Source organism: Castor canadensis, chromosome 3, assembly GCF_047511655.1.
Source record: "Castor canadensis chromosome 3, mCasCan1.hap1v2, whole genome shotgun sequence".
Taxonomy (NCBI): Eukaryota; Metazoa; Chordata; class Mammalia; order Rodentia; family Castoridae; genus Castor; species Castor canadensis.
Genome location: NC_133388.1, coordinates 168,346,483 through 168,366,498, shown reverse-complemented (window position 1 = coordinate 168,366,498; position 20,016 = coordinate 168,346,483). Strand labels below are relative to the sequence as shown.

The 20,016-nt window shown below is 35.4% G+C and overlaps 1 long non-coding RNA gene across 1 annotated transcript in view; it reads right to left on the bottom strand.

The window, feature by feature from the left end:
• LOC141421363 (uncharacterized) overlaps positions 1-20,016 on the bottom strand; it is a 71,175-nt gene that overhangs the window by 49,674 nt on the left and 1,485 nt on the right. Inside the window, exons 2-4 of the long non-coding RNA XR_012445953.1 lie at positions 18,708-18,786; positions 6,476-6,578; positions 4,417-4,588 (exon numbers count right to left, since the gene is read on the bottom strand). This is a non-coding gene — a long non-coding RNA (uncharacterized lncRNA). The remainder of the gene's footprint in view (positions 1-4,416; positions 4,589-6,475; positions 6,579-18,707; positions 18,787-20,016) is intronic.

The window sequence follows — 20,016 nt, the reverse complement described above, 5'->3', positions numbered from 1 at the left end:
AAGTAGGCTTCATCCCAGGGATGCAGGGGTGGTTCAACATACGAAAATCAATAAACGTAATAAACCACATTAACAGAAGCAAAGACAAAAACCACTTGATCATCTCAATAGATGCAGAAAAAGCCTTTGATAAGATCCAACATCATTTCATGATAAAAGCTCTAAGAAAACTAAGAATAGAAGGAAAGTTCCTCAACATTATAAAAGCTATATATGACAAACCTACAGCCAGCATTATACTTAACGGAGAAAAATTAAAACCGTTCCCTCTAAAATCAGGAACCAGACAAGGATGCCCACTATCTCCACTCCTATTCAACATTGTACTGGAATTCCTAGCCAGAGCAATTAGGCAAGAAGAAGGAATAAAAGGAATACAGATAGGTAAAGAAACTGTCAAAATATCCCTATTTGCAGACAACATGATCCTATACCTTAAAGACCCAAAAAACTCTACTCAGAAGCTTCTAAACATCATCAATAGCTATAGCAAGGTAGCAGGATATAAAATCAACATAGAAAAATCATTAGCATTTCTATACACTAATAATGAGCAAATGGAAAAAGAATGTATGAAAACAATTCCATTTACAATAGCCTCAAAAAAAATCAAATACCTAGGTGTAAACCTAACAAAAGATGTGAAAGACCTCTACAAGGAAAACTATACACTTCTGAAGAAAGAGATTGAGGAAGACTATAGAAAGTGGAGAGATCTCCCATGCTCATGGATTGGTAGAATCAACATAGTAAAAATGTCGATACTCCCCAAAGTAATCTACATGTTTAATGCAATTCCCATCAAAATTCCAATGACATTCATTAAAGAGATTGAAAAATCTACTGTTAAATTTATATGGAAACACAAGAGGCCACGAATAGCCAAGGCAATACTCAGTCAAAAGAACAATGCAGGTGGTATCACAATACCTGACTTCAAACTATATTACAAAGCAATAACAATAAAAACAGCATGGTACTGGCACAAAAACAGACATGAAGACCAGTGGAACAGAATAGAGGACCCAGATATGAAGCCACACAACTATGAGCAACTTATCTTTGACAAAGGAGCTAAAAATATACGATGGAGAAATAGCAGCCTCTTCAACAAAAACTGCTGGGAAAACTGGTTAGCAGTCTGCAAAAAACTGAAACTAGATCCATGTATATCACCCTATACCAAGATTAACTCAAAATGGATCAAGGATCTTAATATCAGACCCCAAACTCTTAAGTTGATACAAGAAAGAGTAGGAAATACTCTGGAGTTAGTAGGTATAGGTAAGAACTTTCTCAATGAAACCCCAGCAGCACAGCAACTAAGAGATAGCATAGATAAATGGGACCTCATAAAACTAAAAAGCTTCTGTTCATCAAAAGAAATGGTCTCTAAACTGAAGAGAACACCCACAGAGTGGGAGAAAATATTTGCCAGCTATACATCAGACAAAGGACTGATAACCAGAATATATAGGGAACTTAAAAAACTAAATTCTCCCAAAACTAATGAACCAATAAAGAAATGGGCACGTGCACTAAACAGAACTTTCTCAAAAGAAGAAATTCAAATGGCCAGAAAACACATGAAAAAATGCTCACCATCTCTAGCAATAAAGGAAATGCAAATTAAAACCACACTAAGATTCCACCTCACCCCTGTTAGAATAGCCATCATCAGCAACACCACCAACAACAGGTGTTGGTGAGGATGCAGGGAAAAAGGAACCCTCTTACACTGTTGGTGGGAATGTAGACTAGTACAACCACTCTGGAAAAAAATTTGGAGGCTACTTAAAAAGCTGGACATCGATCTACCATTTGATCCAGCAATACCACTCTTGGGGATATACCCAAAAGACTGTTACTCCAGAGGCACCTGCACATCCATGTTTATTGAGGCACTATTCACAATAGCCAAGTTATGGAAACAGCCAAGATGCCCCAACACTGACGAATGGATTAAGAAAATGTGGTATCTATACACAATGGAATTTTATGCAGCCATGAAGAAGAACGAAATGTTATCATTCGCTGGTAAATGGATGGAATTGGAGAACATCATTCTGAGTGAGGTTAGCCTGGCCCAAAAGACCAAAAATCGTATGTTCTCCCTCATATGTGGACATTAGATCAAGGGCAAACACAACAAGGGGACTGGACTATGAGCACATGATAAAAGCGAGAGCACACAAGGGAGGGGTGAGGATAGGTAAGACACCTAAAAAACTAGCTAGCATTTGTTGCCCTTAACGCAGAGAAACTAAAGCAGATACCTTAAAGCAACTGAGGCCAGTAGGAAAAGGGGAACAGGAACTAGAGAAAAGGTGAGATCAAAAAGAATTAACCTAGAAGGTAACACCCACGCACAGGAAATCAATGTGAGTCAACTCCCTGTATAGCTATCCTTATCTCAACCAGCAAAAACCCTTGTTCCTTCCTATTATTGCTTATACTCTCTCTACAACAAAATTAGAAATAAGGGCAAAATAGTTTCTGCTGGGTATTGAGGGGGGGGAGAGGGAGGGAGTGGAGTGGGTGGTAAGGGAGGGGGTGGGGGCAGGGGGGAGAAATGACCCAAGCCTTGTTTGCACATATGAATAATAAAAGAAAAAAAAAAAACTACAAACAATTTTGAACAGGAGCCATTTCAATTAATTCTGTGGAGAAAAACATCACTGTTGAGCAGAAAGGACTTTGGCATCTACCTCTATTACCCAAGAAGTGAAATCTCATTACATCATGAGATCCTACAATTTATTATTGGAAAAATATAATGGCACAGTTACTTTTTTTAATAGAAAATTTCTTTTTTCAATTAAATCTTATAAGCCATACATTACATGAAACAGTAAATAAAATAACTGATCTAGCTGAAGTAGAAGTGAAGAGCTGAGTGGTACCTAGCACATCTGAGGAGCCCCAGGACTCCAAAGAATGTCTTTTGAAAACCTTTGAACTAGGAAATCCCCAAGGTTCCTTCTAATGCTAACAGCATAGGACTGTAAGTACTAAATAATTCACACTGAATTATACTTTTCTACACAAATGGATGCCATTCTCTTTTAAGGAGGAAATAACTGACATTCTCTTTATGCTGTGACATTTATTTCCTTTTTTATCAACAAAACTCAGTAACCTAAAATTAATCTCCCTGAAAATTATCCATGACTAGAAAGAAAGTTAGGCATAAAATATATTGCCATCACAAGACTAGTACATAAGGACTACTGGAACAATGACACTATTTTCATACACTATTCATGAAAAGAGACCTCTTTAGACAGTGATCAAGCTTAATTATTAACTACTTGAGTACTAATTATTTCCCTTAATATGGCCTCCATTGACCTAGAATGCAGTTGGTTTTACTACTTAGTTACATTTTTCAACCTATGTAGATAATGAACATCTATGAATCTGAAAAGATATGTAGCATTAGAAACTTAATACATCAACAGTTTGTTTTAAAATTACTTTTTCTAAAGAAGTTCTATTTTTCTTTTTTGCAGTACTGGGGCTTCAACTCAGAGCCTTCACCTTGAGCCACTCTGTCAGCCCTTTTTTGTGAAGGGTTTTTTCTAGATAGGATCTCTTGAACTATTTGCCCAACTGGCTTTGAACTGCGATCTTCCTGATCTCTGCCTCCTGAGTAGCTAGGATTACAGACATGAGTCACCAGTGCTTGACTTCACACATTTATTTTTAAACTGAAATCATCTACTTATTAATTATACACTTTGTAAATGTTTTATTAATTTATTCACATTAAAGATGGAGAGGATTTCATTTAAACTCTATACTGTAATATTATGCCTTTCTACAGCTCACCCAGGACAACAATCAAAACTGCTTCTTTGAGCAGGAGCAGCTCATTGTATTTCTAGTATTAAGGATGGTAAACAGATAATATATGAGATTTCAATTTCATGGAAGAGGACCTACCACAATATTATAAGATGAAAAACAGTGTGCTGATGTAAGAAAGGTTTCTTTCTGTTACTTTCGTTAAAATTGTGGATGGAGTTTTTCTTTTACTGATCACATTTACAAGAATTCTATCATACTCTCCTGTAGTTGAGAGGGTAGAGGATTGAGAGTATATGAAAAAGGAAGCCAGGAATAGTGTCACACACCTGTGGTACCAAATAGTCTTCAGAATGATGGGACACTTAAATTTATTGTTGTGAATCTTATCTTTCTGGCAAAATAATTCATCTTTTGTGGGGGAAGGAGGGAAAGAATATTCCTTTACTCCTCATTTGTCCCATAGTCCCAGACATGGAAACTTTTTTAAAAAGCAATTAAAAAGACACTTAGTTCTTTGTGATTTTTAGGTATCTTAGTCATGTTAGAAATCTCATTCCATTTTCACATATTATGTTTTCAATGCTGAGCACAGTGAACTTATTCTACCTTCAACACCAGGAGTAGTTTGAAGAAACTTTGAGATCCATGGTCCATATAATGTGACTGAGAAGAGTTATTTATTATTCTCAATCAAAAATCATTTTTGGGGGCTGGAGATGTATCTCAGTGGTAGAGTGCTTGGGTAGCATGCACCAGGCCCTGGGTTCAATCCTCAGCCCTGCAAAAAAGAAAACAAAACCCAAAAATCATTTTTGGGAGGCATGTGTTTTAATCCAGTTGGTTAAAATATACAGTAACAATCACCAGTATTCAATTCATCTGTGATATCTACTGTTTTCAGTGCCGAGCACTGTTTTAAGAAGCTCAGACGCTGCTTCCAAGATCAGGAGGAAAGAATGAAAATAGGAATAAATGTCTGCCATACATACAGGAGGGAGTGGAGACATCTGCAGTACATTTGTCATACTTGCATGATTAAGAAAAGTTGTTTAATATGGTAATTTATTTAGTTACGTGAGGGTGCAGCATGGAACTATTGTATCTTACTCAAAGTTCATCAACATGCAGTTGTGTTCAAAAGTTACCATCATTAGGATCATATTCTGGTTCCACCTTAGTTTAGTTAAGTGTTGATCTCTGACTTGTTTCCCAGTAATAGTCACTTCTTTTGTGCTCTAATCAGTCGATATTTGAACACATTTGAGGATATTTTACATAACTAAGAACTGCTTTTTTGGAAAAGTGACTTTTACTTTTAAAAGTAAGCATTTTAGAACTTACATTTTCAGAACTGATGAAGAGTTAATACACGAAGAAGCCCTCATGGGATGTCTCTGAATATTTACAGCTCTACTACCAAATACACTATTTATTACATTATTCAACATCCCATGTATTAAAATCATGCTGATAAAATTTCTCCTGGAGTGCAGCATCCAGAAAGCATTTACTTTGACTGATTAATCAGTTTGCTCTCGACTGCTATACATTGAAAGTTATATGACCCACATTTTGCACTGGTGCTAGGAAATTCAGATATAAAGGTTTCACTCAGTTTCTAGAATTCTGTTCCAACTGGAGAACTTGATGCAAACATCTTCTCATTTGCAATGCGGCTTTGCTTTTGTTACTGTGTTAATGCCTTTTAGTCTATTACTACGATTCTATTATCATAAACTTTCTTCAGTCCTCTTTTGAAAGTTTAAAGTAAGGAAGGCACTTTGGTAAACAAACATTATGGGAGGCTATTGTTTTGGATTACTGTACTAAGCCCCAGCAGATCAGACCAAACTAAAAGGAAGTCATTCGTACCAAATGCCATATAATCAAAGCGGAACTTTAAGGAAGCTAGTCAATCCTAAAATCACATCAGCTTTTCCTGCAGTGTATCCACTGCAGCCAAGGAAAGAACCCGGTCTATTCGATCAACATACTGAGAATATTTCTTTTGCTTTGACCCTTACAAAAAAAGTGACCCGCAGAAATCTGAAGTTAACCACACTGCTTTTCATTATTGTTCTGTTCCCAAGTTTCACCTTATAAAAACCAACTATTCTCTCCTGTCCAACAGAACACCTTTTCTATCTTATAGAGTGACAACGTTGCCCAATTCTAGAATCATGAATAAAAAATATTTTTTACAGAATGAAATGTGGCCTGATGCTAGAATTGCAAATAAAAGACAAATAAATTTAATTTACCGTAGTTTTGTTTTCTAACAACCCTTTTATTTTATTTGCACCAATTTTTTTCAGTTTTCCATTTTCTCTTCTTGTACTTTGGTATTAGCCTGATGTTTTCATACCTCATCTCCACCAACTCCCAAAAGCAGAAACTGGAACAGGGCTTTTTGTGCAGTAGTTTATTGAGGAAGTGAGAAGAGAGAATAGTAAGGAGGGACAAGAGAGTGGGACAGATGAACCAAGAGAACATTCACTGATAATATGCCAATTTTGAGCTCTTCAGTGGACAACTGGAGCTCAATCCAGACAAGATCTTCTGAGAGACAGAGATTAAGCCTTAGAATGTTTACTTCAGGAAAAGAAGGGACAAGATTTCTCTACCATTAGTCAAAAGGTGCCACATAGCACCTTTAAGTACTCACAGCTATCTTATGTCACAGCATCCAAAAGAATCCCCAAGTCAAAAATAGAAGCAATATGGTGCTGTCACATTATACTTGTGAAAATTAAATTCTGTAGCATTTCCTAGAGAAAAGAAGTGAGACAGGAGGATATAAGGACAAGTCCAGTATACAGCTTTCAACTTGGTAGAACACCTCCCCCCCATCCAGTGCTATTGACTGAGTTTTCCTTTTTTGCCAAACTAACCCTACTCTATGTAACAGTCAGCACTAAGATAGCATACACCACACTATAATTTTCCAGACAGCATATATTGTACTTTAATCAGATTAACCCTATTATGCTCTTTTTGACCCCAAACCCCCTTTTATTCAACAGTTTTCAATACATTTCATTGTTTCATCTTCATACAAAGATGCAATGTATTTAGATATTATTCACTCTGTCATTCTCTTGTCCTCTCTTGCCTCCCCCAATACCCCTAGACAATCATACTATTACAATCATATTTGCTCTCTCCCATATATATGTGTGTGTGTGTGATCATGTGTATATATTTATATATTTTTATCTTTTAGGTCTAGCTTTCTTTCACATATAAGGAAAGACATATGACTTTTGTCCTTCTGAGCCTTTCTTATTTCACTTAATGATGATCTTGCAAACAACATAATTTTATTCTTTGTGGCTGAATAAGACTCCATTGTGTACAAATACTACAGTTGTAGGGCATCTAGGATTTTTCCACAGCTTGGCAATCAACATGGGTATGTAAGAATCTCTATTGTATCCTGACTTGTATTTGTTCAGATACATCCCCAGGAGTGGTATTGCTGGATCACACACTATTTTTAGTTTTTTTGAGGAACCTCTATACTGCTTTCCATAGTAGTTGCACTAATTTACATTTCTACCAACAACATATAAGGGTTGCTTCCTTCACCCCACCCCACATCTTTGCCAACATCTGTTGTTCTTCACAGTTGTTAAATAATACTGCTATGAGAATTTTTAAGTGTCTATACACATGTGGATAGGTTTATGGTACATACCTAGACATATTGAGTAGGGCCACATAGGTTTAGCTTCAATAGACAATGCCCAAGTGTTTCTGAACTGCACTAATTGGGCAGTTTTAAAAAGAAAACAGATCACATACCATTTCAAATTCTTATGCTTTCTATTGTCAGACTTTATCCAATCCAGTCATTATGAGGTGAATCTCACTGTGTATTTCCCTGATAATTAAAGAAGTTGAACACCTTTGCATGTTTATTGGTCTTTGGATTCCATCCTTTATGAAAGGTCTATTTAAGTCTTTTACCCATTTTTCTATTGGGTAGTTCATCTTATTGATTTGATTTTCAGAAATTCTTTATGTAGTTTGGATACTAGTTCTTTGTGATAAATTTATATTGTACATGGTGAGTGTTCCCCTGAAGCTCTTGATGTTCTGCATCCTTCCATATGATCGCTGACGTACTGAACATTCTCTTGTGAGAAGGGTTCAAGTGTTTTTGGCCAGTTTTCTATTGGGTCAAATTTGCCACAGATTATTGAATTGTAGAGTGTTAAACTATATCATGAATATAAATCCTTTCTTTGGCAAATATATTATGAATATTTTTCTTTGGCAATAGGTTTCTCCTAGATATTATTAGCAGTGTCTTATAGTAAACAAGAATTATTAATTTTAATGTAATTCCATTTTAAGTTTTAAAATTTATAGTTAGTATTTTTGTATTCTGCCCAAGAAATCTTTGAGTATGGCAAGGTCATGAAGATGGCACTTCTGAAAGCTTTGTTTCCCTCTCACTGTTATATCATCAGTTCACCTGGAATTTATTTTTTGTATGAGCAGTTCAGATGCACTTTTTTTCCAAACTGATATCCAACTGTGGCAACACTGTTTAACAAAAAGACCATTTTTTCCCCATTTCACTGTGAATGTCATCTTTATTGTATTTCAAATGACTAAGGATATCTGGATCTGCTTTTGAAATTTTATTTTGTCCCATTGATTAGCTTGTCTATCATTGCCCTAAAGTACCAGTGAAAAACTTCAAAATTTGTTCTACTTTTTCAAGATATCCTTGGCTACTGTCTGTATAAAATTGTCTCTCATCTCCACATAAACTTTAAAATCAAAAAGGAAAATATGTGGGAATTTTGATTGGAAAAATGGATCTGCAGATCAACTTGATAGCTGGCATATTTATCTCATACAATTTTCATCAAAATCCTCTAATAGAGGAATTGTTGTCAAAATTTTATTAGTTATGAAAAAAGCAGCTCTGAAATTTATCTGTGTCATAAATAATTAGCATTCAACTCTGGATACCTATCTAATTTATGCAGAGGAGAATGCAACCAAAATTTAACAAGAACTTTATAAAATAATATTTTAATTTTACTTTCTATTTCTGGCTTATGATAGAAGTTTCCAAATATACAATAAGTTGTTGTTAGAAATTCAAGAGACTGATGAAAACCTTAAATACTTTATATGCTAGGCAGAGGGCAGAAATTGTGCATGTAAAACTTACTTGCTTCAGGAATGTCTCGACAATTGAAAGTGTTTGATTAGTGGTTACTAAAGTAATACTAAGCGTGTTTGGCACAAACAACTAGTTTGGAACTAGTTAAAGGTGTCCAGGTCATGTTGTTAACATTGAAGCAGGTAGTTTCTTTAACTTTACTCCTGTTAGCTGGGTGACTTGTAACTCTAAAGCTATTAGCTTCACCAAAATATTTTCTAAATAAGAAGGGAAACTGGGAAGAACCCTTTTCCAAACTGTTTGAATTGATACATCATCAATCAAAAACCTAATTTCAACCATTCCCATTCTGTTAGTAAGACTAGCTTTTGAAAAGCAGGCTTAACCTGGGATCCACAATTAAATTATTTTGCTTGGGAAATAAGACATTCAGGTATAAGAGAACAGAGCATATTATCCTGAAGTTTCCTCCAAGGTATAAAGTTTTATTTTTCTGTAAAATCAAAGAGCTAGAAAAAATTTCTGTCCTACACTATATTCTTGGCAAGAATGAAATGGGTCACCATGGTAGTGTGATTTTAACATGAATCATCAACAACAGCAATTCAGTTGCTGGTACTAGGCACTGTGCACATATCATTGAACCAAACTCAGACAGCTTCTGCCTGTACAAAACTTACATTCCAAGAAATTAGTGTCTATGACATATTATAGTGTGAAGCAAATCCTAACACTTGTGAAGACATTTACAAAATGATTTATCCCTATCAAGTCTCTCGTCCTAGTTTTTTGAAATGAAGCAATATATAAAGATAACTCGATTTGTTTTTGCTAGAATCAAACAGTTTGTATTGGAAGAAGGTATTAAATTTTGCAGCGAAGGTTTATAATTTGAGTATACTAGTAGTTTATCTCTTTTGAAGATGGGATGTACTTTATACCTGTCTGTATAGAACCATACTTAATGTTTAAAGAGTAAAGATTTGTATCTACCACTGAAGGTAAATTACAAGCTATTCCTAATACAATTGTTCTACTAGTGGGCCTTCTAAGCATCTAGGTAACTGATGTTATCTTGGAAAATAGTTACTTTGTGCCTTATGTGTGTGTGTGTCTAATATCATTTATGAAATAAAGAATGGTAAATAGCCTTATGGTCATCAAAAGAGATACGTGCCTTTGTAATTTTTTCACAGATGTCATACATAGGTAACAATTTTATATTTCCAAATCTTAATTTTATATTGACCTTTATACGAGAATCAAAGTTTCATTTGGCTTCTATTAAAGTCATTTATTAAACAATAAGATACTATTTTCTAATTTTTTCTGAGATTTATTTGATCTAGTTTCATGAATGTATTTTCTTTTCTTTCTGTTATTTCGTTACGCTCTTGGTATATTGGGCTATTCTGTAGTTTGTATATATTGATATGTATTTAGAGGAAAATGCTCTCTTAGAAGAATTTTGACCAAAGAGTTGGTTATTTTTTAATTTTCTAGGGTCATTCATACAGTGCAAAAGCCTTGTTTTAAATTCACTGTTCAAGTTATGTACAGAATATGATCAGGTACAATCGTGAAGTCAGAGTAAATTTCAGGTAGAAATGATGACTACCAGAATCCAAAATATTTTCTATGAGGAATGAGCAAAAATGAAGTGTTGATTGCTTAGTATCAAGTATACCTCTCCCTTAATCAGAAATGTAAGTAAAATTTAACCAGAAGCCTAGTTAATAATTGAAGATTATAATTATACATACATATAACCAAGAATTTCCAGCTTTTATTAAAATACTTATTATAATTGCCATGTAAAGGAATTTTTCCAAATGAGATTTTCAAGTTAATATTTTTCAGGATCACTGCCAGTTCTATCATGCTGATCTCTTATCATGATGTTAAACAAGTGAACTATATTCAGTTCAGAAAATCTGCACACACATCAGCACCAAGGCTTGTATTTATCAAAATACCAAGCCAGCTTTTTCAGGAGACTTGTTATTAAGGCCAAACACATTTTTTAAGGATTAACTTAAAGTTGATACAGAAATTTCTATGATAAATATGTTTGGCACAGTCTTGTCTTTACATCAAATGACTTTGTTGGAAGGAAAGACAGGAGAAGAGGTTAAGACCTCATTCTCTCAGTCAGGTCTCTTATATTCATAGGAAATAACTGAAGCCAAAGGCAGAGAAGGCATGGAGGATCACCATAATAAAGGCAATGCTCAGCTACTCAACTCTGATTTTGGTTTTGTTTTTCTTTGTTTTGTTTGTGTTTTCAATGTCTGGAAGAAAGAGCCTGAATTAGATCTCAAATAGCTAGGTTTAATGCTGGTGAAAAGAGAACTAAATCCTGAAATATGCGAACTATTTGTAGTAATACAAAATCTTAAAATGAGTTGTCTCCTGACATACTCTACAACCAAGGACACCAAAAAAAAAAAAAAAACTGTAAATTACATTATTTATTCTCTGTTAATAATCTCAAAGTAAAAATAAGTAATGAAAATGAAGTCAGGAGACTGGTTACCGTGAATATCCTGATCCTCTTTTTTTTCTTCTTAAGAAGTAAAAACATTATGGGAAACAGACTGACTTGTCTGATTTCAGAAAATGAAATCAACAAATGACAATCATCAAATTCTGTTCAGACAGCTTTCTGTTCCATAGATCACAGTGTTTTCACTATATGTTCACATGGGGGAAGGGACAAGGGAACTCTCTGAGGGTCTCTTTTACAAGCGCACTAACCCGATGACTGTCACTTTCCCAAAGACCCCACCTCCTGTTATGTTTTAACAGGAAATCTTGGATGACATAAATATAATTACTAACTTGGAGTGAAGAAAAACACTTACAATCTTCCTTTTATCTTCAATGTGATCATTTGAGCCAGGCAGAAATAATTTTTTCTGTTGTTCATTCCATAGCAATATATTTGAATAGTAGTTTCTATAGAAGACTCTATCAATACTATAACAAACCTAATCTTAGTATGTAATGTATACATTCATAGACTTCCCTTAATATAATTAAAGAATTTTTCAGGATAATATTTTTACTTTTTTTCAGAGTAAGATATGTTTAAATAACCAAAGGACTTAATTCTCAACCAGAATATTTCTTAGCATTTCCTTTAAATAGCTTCAGAGATGTGCACTCTGAGCCATAGAATGGTCTTACTAACAAGATTTTGCAGGTGGGATGTTCTGAACTTTTGTCTCCTTCTACCTCTCAAGAATTGGGAAAACATCTCGATTTGCTCTAAAATTAAACTCTTCAACAATCACAGCTTGAGCTTTTCATTTAGCTAATTAGTACTTATTCTTCCAACTGTATTGTCACCTATATGGAAGCTTGTCTGTTCCTTTTGATTTTCCTGCTACAGTGTAAAACACAGTGTTTCCTTTCTGGTTTCATGTCGCTATTCTCTACAATCAAGAGAAATTGTGAGGCAAAGAGTAGGAGCAACTTGATCTCTTATGGAAAAGTCTCAGTGTACCTAACCAGACACGTGCCAAACCTATGCTTGGGCATGTAAGGCTAAAATACACAAAACAACATGTGAGTTAATTTATTATCTCAGGATAATAAAAGCTAGCAGATAAATTATTGCCTGGAAGTCACTAAAGGCCAATGCTCTACATGTATACTACTAGAAATATAGATATAAATATGAATTAAAATGATAGCCAAGCAGTGTCACCTAATGATGCTGATTGGTAGAGATACTAATTTTGAAATGTTAAAACTGTTTGAGGTGAGTTTCTGTTATATTTTTAACAGATTCCTCGCTCTACAGATGCAGCTGTTTACTAGATAACTAAATGTAGGTATCAGTCAAAATTCAGGTAAGAAAGAGAAAGCTCACACATAAGAGATTTTGAGGAATATGTGACAAAAGGACAGTCTATAGAGGAGTGGACAGAGGTAATGAAACCAGCAAAAGGTATATTTGCACTCAGGAACTATGAACAGGTGAAAGAATTGCTACCTCTAAGCCTGAAGGAGCAAGGGGAAAAAATAATGCTACCTGTGCCAGGTGCCAGTAAGAAGGGGCATGGACAAGGAGTAAGTAGCATGGGAGTAGAAGTACTCCTATGGTCTCTAGAGCATTCCCAAAATGGAGTGACTCCAGAAAAGACACAGTAGAAAACAGCTTGTTTACACAGAAAAATAATGTTTGTACAAACCTCCAGACATTGGGCACAATGAATGTAACTTGGGTATAACTAGACATGCCCAGACTTATGAGACTGAACCAGAAGCACACATATACATACAAGATGAAGCATTCAAACAGCAGTGAGGTACACTGATCTGTCATTTCATCACAGACCACTCTAATTTATTTATCACAGCCCTGCCCAGGAGATAACCAAGTGATAAACTCACATCTGCCCTTAGAATCAACTCAGTGCCATCCTCCCTGCCATCAGCACTGTCTACTTCAGTGCTGTCTGGACCCTTTGCCTAAATGTCTCATGATTTATTCATTAATGCAATACCTACCTGACCACCTGCATTGATTCTTTGCTTTCACTCTACATTGACTGTTTGATTCCTATATACGCAGCCCTTTTCTAATTTTCTAGATACACTTGAAATATGAAATGTGATTTGAGTATTAAAGTACTAGTGATGAATATTGAAGTGAAAGAAGAGTTTGCAATTGCCATGATCATGACTTCAAGTGAAATCAGGAATACTTGGTGAAGAAAAGCCAATGAAACTGATGTAACTTGCTAATATATAGATAAGACTGAGGTAGAAAATGAAAAAACACAAACTTGCTAAATAAGACAAACCACAAATGGAAGTATTATTATTCCACATTATTACAAACTTCAATTTTACTTTATTAGCTCATTATTTTTCAATTCAATTCTATGACCAATTCTATTGTTGGGTATTTAAATGATACAAATTTTAAGGACTTAGGGAACAGAAAGCACTAAATAAAAACCTGCTGAATTAAAGGATAAAAAATTTAGTTAAATCATTATTTGAGATTTTTCAAATTTAGATTAATAAATGCTTGGTCTAGTTTTATGATATTATATTTTTATATTTGCAAAACTATTTATTCACATTTTTATTGACACTGCCCCATTCTGATTCTGAAGCTTAACAACTTTTATCTCAGAGTTCACTAAGAGAGATGAGCCTCATATTTTTTGTTGCCAAACTAGAGTCCATAATTCATATCAACCAGATTTCTCTCAATAGAGTATGGAGGGAGCAGGATCCCAGGCTTGAACCCCAAAGTAAGGAGATGAAATGACATAAATAGTATTGCCTGATATGTAACTCCAGCACTGTATCTTATGGTTTTTCTCTTTTATTCCAATAAAGAACCAAATAGTTTAAATTAGAAAATTACCATGGAATTTCAGTTCAGTAAGGATGAAAGTGAACTTACTGAATAGATTCTAATCTGCTGCTTAGTCTGTTCTACCAATACCAGCATTTCAGAACAAAAAATATTGATAATAATAGCGATTCCCACTTACTGAATGCTCAGTATGTGCCAGGCAGAACCTAAAGTGCAAGCATTGACCATTTTTAATAATAATATAAATGAAGATAATAGCCACCATCTATTAGGTGTCTACTTCCCCAAGCCTCACTTTTTTTTCCTTTCAAATATATTTTTTCCATTTTTTTTTTATTGTTCTAGGGGTACATTGTTGCATTCACCCCTCCCTCCATCATTCTCCTTTATCCCCCTCTTGCATTCCTGGAATAGTTCCAAATACCATATACACATGTATGCAAATGGAAAAATGAGACCTGTTGAAATTATTCCAGGAAGCTTCGCTTATATTCTCTAATTGAATCATCCAAACTATTTTATGGAGTTGGAATGGGTATAATATTTTACTGATCAGATAATTTTGCCTAAAGCCACAAAGACAGAGTACCAGACACACAATCAGTAAGTAATAGAAGTAACTGGAACCCAGATTGTCTGAGTAAAACCTTTGCTTTTAGCAGATACAGTGGCAACCTTTTTATAGCTCCCATTTGCTTTAATGTTTTTGACTGAAATTTTAAAAGTTCATGTCTCCCACTTGGCTGCAGAGGATGCTTTTAAAATGCCTCAGAGAAGAGAAAGGTACCAATTTCATTTTGGCCTTGTGTGCTATAGGGGAGGAAAATGCAGGTGACTTTGAGAATGACTATGATAAGGGAAAAAAATCAGGGAACTACAGTTAGGAGAGTAAATTTTTGAAGGAAAAATGTCACAGTTGACTAAAGGGGATTCTGCTCCATAGTTTTTTTTCACTCACACATTTCCCAAATGTCACCAGAAACATTCAGTGTAACCCATTGCCCTTTAACACCTAAAACTGACACAACTTTAACATCTAAAAATGATACAAGCTTAGATAAAATTTTAACTTTCTCTGCCTCAGTTTTCCTATCCATAAAGTGGTGATTATTGTAATCATAGCACCTAGTACATGACATCTTATGAAAACTGAATGATATTTTAAAGCAAGGGGAGCATTTAGAGTAGTGCCTGACACAGAAAGTACTTGATAATTGCATCTGTCCATTTTACCTAGTAACTACTCACGCAGCCAATGCAATCCACAAATATCTTTGGGAGCTCACTGTGTTCCTCCATAAACAGCCTTGGCCAAGGATTGAGAAGTCCTTTCTGTCTTTGATAACATATCCTCACACTTGAAATAGGCTCCTTTGACTGAAGTGCAAGCAGTTAAGTTCTAACTATTGGCATTTCATACATTTTAAAATCTATAAACCAAACACAAATCCCTTCTCCTATGCCCTACTCCCTCCACAATACGTCAAACCAAAGAAAGGGACAATAAGAACAGAAATCTCATCACCCTTATTATTCTCCATGCATGATTCAAAATGTGCAACCATTTGTCTGGTATCTGCAATAACTCTTCAGAGACCTCATTCTGTCACCAGAGACAAAGCCTTTGAGGGTTTGCCTGTGCTGTTTGTCAAGCTTTGTAATCTTTCCTTAATTCTTTCAGCAAGTGTTTGTCTTCTAAAAGGAGAGCATTCTACTGGTTATTCAGGCAACTTATTTTCCTCTATTTTACATTCTCCTTTATGGGCTCCTTTCCAGCTTGGTGGGAGGGGGGGGTCAAGGCAAGATTCATTGATAGGATTCATTTAAAACACATCACATTGTCTCCCTTTCAGTGTTGGGAGGATGTAGTAATCAAGTTCAGCCCTGAAGACAGGTGGGCATAACATCCTGACTCCACCACTTATTAGCTGTGTGATGCAAGTCTAATTTCCTGATATCCCTGTGCCTCAGTAAATAGGTGCTATTGTGAGAGTGAATTAAAAGAAATTATGCATTTAATTGTATATTATAACCTTTCAAAATTGGTATCATTTATTGCTGAATTTCCCTTCTCCAATATCTGATGTGTTTTCCCCATGTCTCCTCTCTTCAATTATGTTGAGATGTTTCTAATAAGTCTATTTACCTCCTTCTCCTCTCCCAAAGAATACTCCCTTAAAATCTGCTTTGAATTCTTATTTGTCATTGATCAAAAACACATCTGGTTTGGTCATCTTCCACAGTTCTTGCAAAATACTTATTCTGATTCCTCTGCTTCATTGTCTGAAGCACCACACAGTATAAAGCAATTACCATTCCACTTTTCCTAATGTACAAGGATAAGACTCTGATAATTCCTCTCACTTTCTATAAAGTCCAGTTTCCTGAAACACTAGAGCACTCTGGAGGAGGGCTCCTGGAACCACGGGTGATGCTGATATTGAGGCAGATGTGAAAGTGATTGAGGAGGCCTCAGAGAAAGGCTCTTGGCACAAGCCACTGCTCCCCAGCAGAGGGTTTAAAGCTTCAAAGGTAGTCATGCAGAGGGGTAGAAGTGAGATTCATTCTCTGCATTTAGGTGGCAAGTACAGAATGGAGTCATGCTTAAGGAAATGGACTTTAGAACCACGCTAGATACAAGGTCGGTTTCCAGCAACACCACTCTCTACCTGCGTGGCATTGAACATCATTTTGGTTTTCTCTGACTCATCAAATTAAAAACAGGATGGTTTTTGAAAGCATTACCTAATGTATGTGTGCATGTGTATAAAATAGCCATTCGTTTTCTTGACTGCCACCATTATATCTTCCCTAGACTAATACAACAGCTTTTAACTGATAATCCTGCTCTGCTCCGCATCTCTCTACTTCAGTATCCACAAAGCTGTCAAAGGGTTTTAAAAACTACATAAACTAGAAATATCATTCTTCCATTCAAAATGACTTTTCAGTGTATTCAGGAAAGAAAAAAAATCCATTCTTTAACAAGTTGGATCTGTCCTATGTCTACTTCTCTCTCTTCATGTCCTACCATTTCTCCCCACCCTCCACATAAATTTCAGTCACATTGCTCTTCTTACAGCTCCTCAAGAGCACATACTTCTTTTCTAGTCAAGGGCTTTTGCAATACCTCTTCCTAAAGCCTCTTTGCCCAATTATTTTCAGGTTTCTTATACCTTCACAGATCTCATTGTTTATCCCTTAGTTAAATTTCATTCCTCTTATATTTTTTCACAGCACTATGAATTTTCATTCAGAGAGGTTAGCCTTATTGAGTTTAATACTGCCCATGATTAGTCTGTAAGTGTAATAAACACAGAAGTCATACCTATTTTGTGTATTCTGTTACACTATGTGCTTGGTTCAGTGTTGGACACATGGTTGATACCTCATGAACATTTTCAGAATTAGTGTTGAGTGAACATGAAAATCAGAGAAAGGAACTCTTTCCACTCTGGTCTTAGTACATGTCTTCACCATTAGTCGTGCTAGCAGAATCTCAATAGCACCAATAGCTATGACTTATCAAACAACTGCTGTGTACAGGGCTTTGTGTCAAAACTTTTCTGTCTCTTCCCATTTAATCCTCATCATTATCCTACCGTACTACGCAGATAAAGTGAAAGAGCATACTCAAGGTCATACACCAGTGGTAGAGCCCAAAATTAAACCCAGATCTACCTGATTTAAAATTTGTGACCTTCACATAAGCAAGTTACAACTCATCCAGAGGAATGGATTAGTGTTTTTCTTTTTCTCAAAACAAAAGCATAATTTTTAAAACCTCACTCAAAAGATACCTACCAGTGCTTAAAATGCATAAGTGACCAAGAAATCAGATATGAATCAAACTGCCTTCTCCCAATGCTAAGTGGAAATGAATAATAAATGGACTGTGTCCTAAGCTCAGCAAACCTTTTCCATGATACTTCTAATAGTTTACTCTATTGTTAAAGTAAGAAGTAGATAATTAGAAATTAGAATTTCTTGAATATCAGTGAGCCTGTGCATTGTTTCTGGAAGGGTCATTTTTCCTGTCATCCCAAAGCTATCTTATCACCAAGTCTACCCTCTTAACTAGTAAAGGTAATAAAGAGCCCAACTTAATTTACAAAGCAAAAAGAAACATTGAAATATAGCAAGGTTTTATTCATGATTTCCCACAGCAGAGTTACTTTAAAGAGTCAAAGAAAATATATTTTAGCATTTAGTTATCCCAGAATTGGAGAACGTTGGTTTCAATAGAATTTTATCTGTTTTCATTCCTTTAAGAACAGTAAAAAAAAAAAAAAAAAAAGACATTGACAAAACTTGTCCCATATGCGTGTCACTACAGAGATATGGTTTCTCAAAAAATAGTTCCTTAACTTGGTAAAGGCAGTATATTGAAATCAAAGAGGAAAAAAAATCTACCTGTAGGCCCCAAAGTGACCATGCAGAGAGGAGTGATCTGGCCAAGAGATTCTTTATTGCCAGCCAGGCGAGGAGCAAGCTGCGTGGGAGAGAGAGAGAGAGAGAGAGAGAGAGAGAGAAGGGCAGGGGCTTAAATAACCCTCAGTGAGACTTGGCATGATCTGATTGATTAGGATCTTATGGCTCATGCTGACTGGAGGTTGGGGCAGAAGGGGAATTCAAGGTAGACTTGAGGCAGGACTGTGACCCTGGGAAACAGAAACTTAAGGGTGCAGTAAGAACCAAAACCTATCAGTGCCATTATTGCCAACACTATCTACTTCTGTTGGACTTCTAAAATGCTCTACTAGTTATCCTAGGGTAGTAGATTACCAGCTGAATCCAATGCTAAGCTTACCTTGACTTCATGTGAGTGTCTGAGAGGGCAATGAGTAACTTCCTAGTTTTGTGCTTGTGGTATGGAACATATTTGTTCCCATTTAACCCCCATATCTCTAATCATGACATTTTTTTCATTATTTTGATGTTAACTATTTTATGATCTACTTTATTAACTTGGAGTACAGATCACATTAGTCTGTTTAGGTTGCCATAAAAACAGGATTTACTTTTTTTCACAGTTCTGGAAGTTAAAGTCCAATATCAAGGTTCTGATCAATTTGGTTTCTAGACAAACCTTTGTTCAATAACAGTCACATTTATTTTATTTTGAAATTAGCTATTTCTCATATACTCATATAAACAGGAAATACCAAAATCTTTTTGAAGCCACCTTATATCCCTAAGTTATTTAAGAAATATTGAGGTTTAATTATTTCATAAAGCTCAATTCCACTTTAAAACACTAACCACAGAAAAATTAAAATGCTTCCATTTCTACCACAATGATGGATTAAACATTTCTATTGATTCCCAAGTTGGTCCCAGTTCTAAATGGGTGGTAATGGTGTCTGTGATCTGGATCCTCCAGAAGAACATTGAACTGTAGCCCTCCACAGCAACATCTGAGTCCAGGTATTGAAACCAGGTCAGCAGTCCAGATCTCTCCTTCCATCATGATGAGTTTCCTTTCAGTGCCTTGATTCCCTTTCCAACTATTAAATATTTGGAAGACATTTTCCATTCCTCTACTTTTTTGTGTGGAAGTGGAGGTTGGTCCTTTGCCCTTATACACATTTATTTCATCTCTTCCATAGGAAGCAGAGCTAGATATACAGGATTATTATTCTCAAGGAAATGCTTTCTTGTGTCCATAAACATCTTATAATACCATTTATTTAGGGATATGAGTGCCTTTATATTTGCAAAA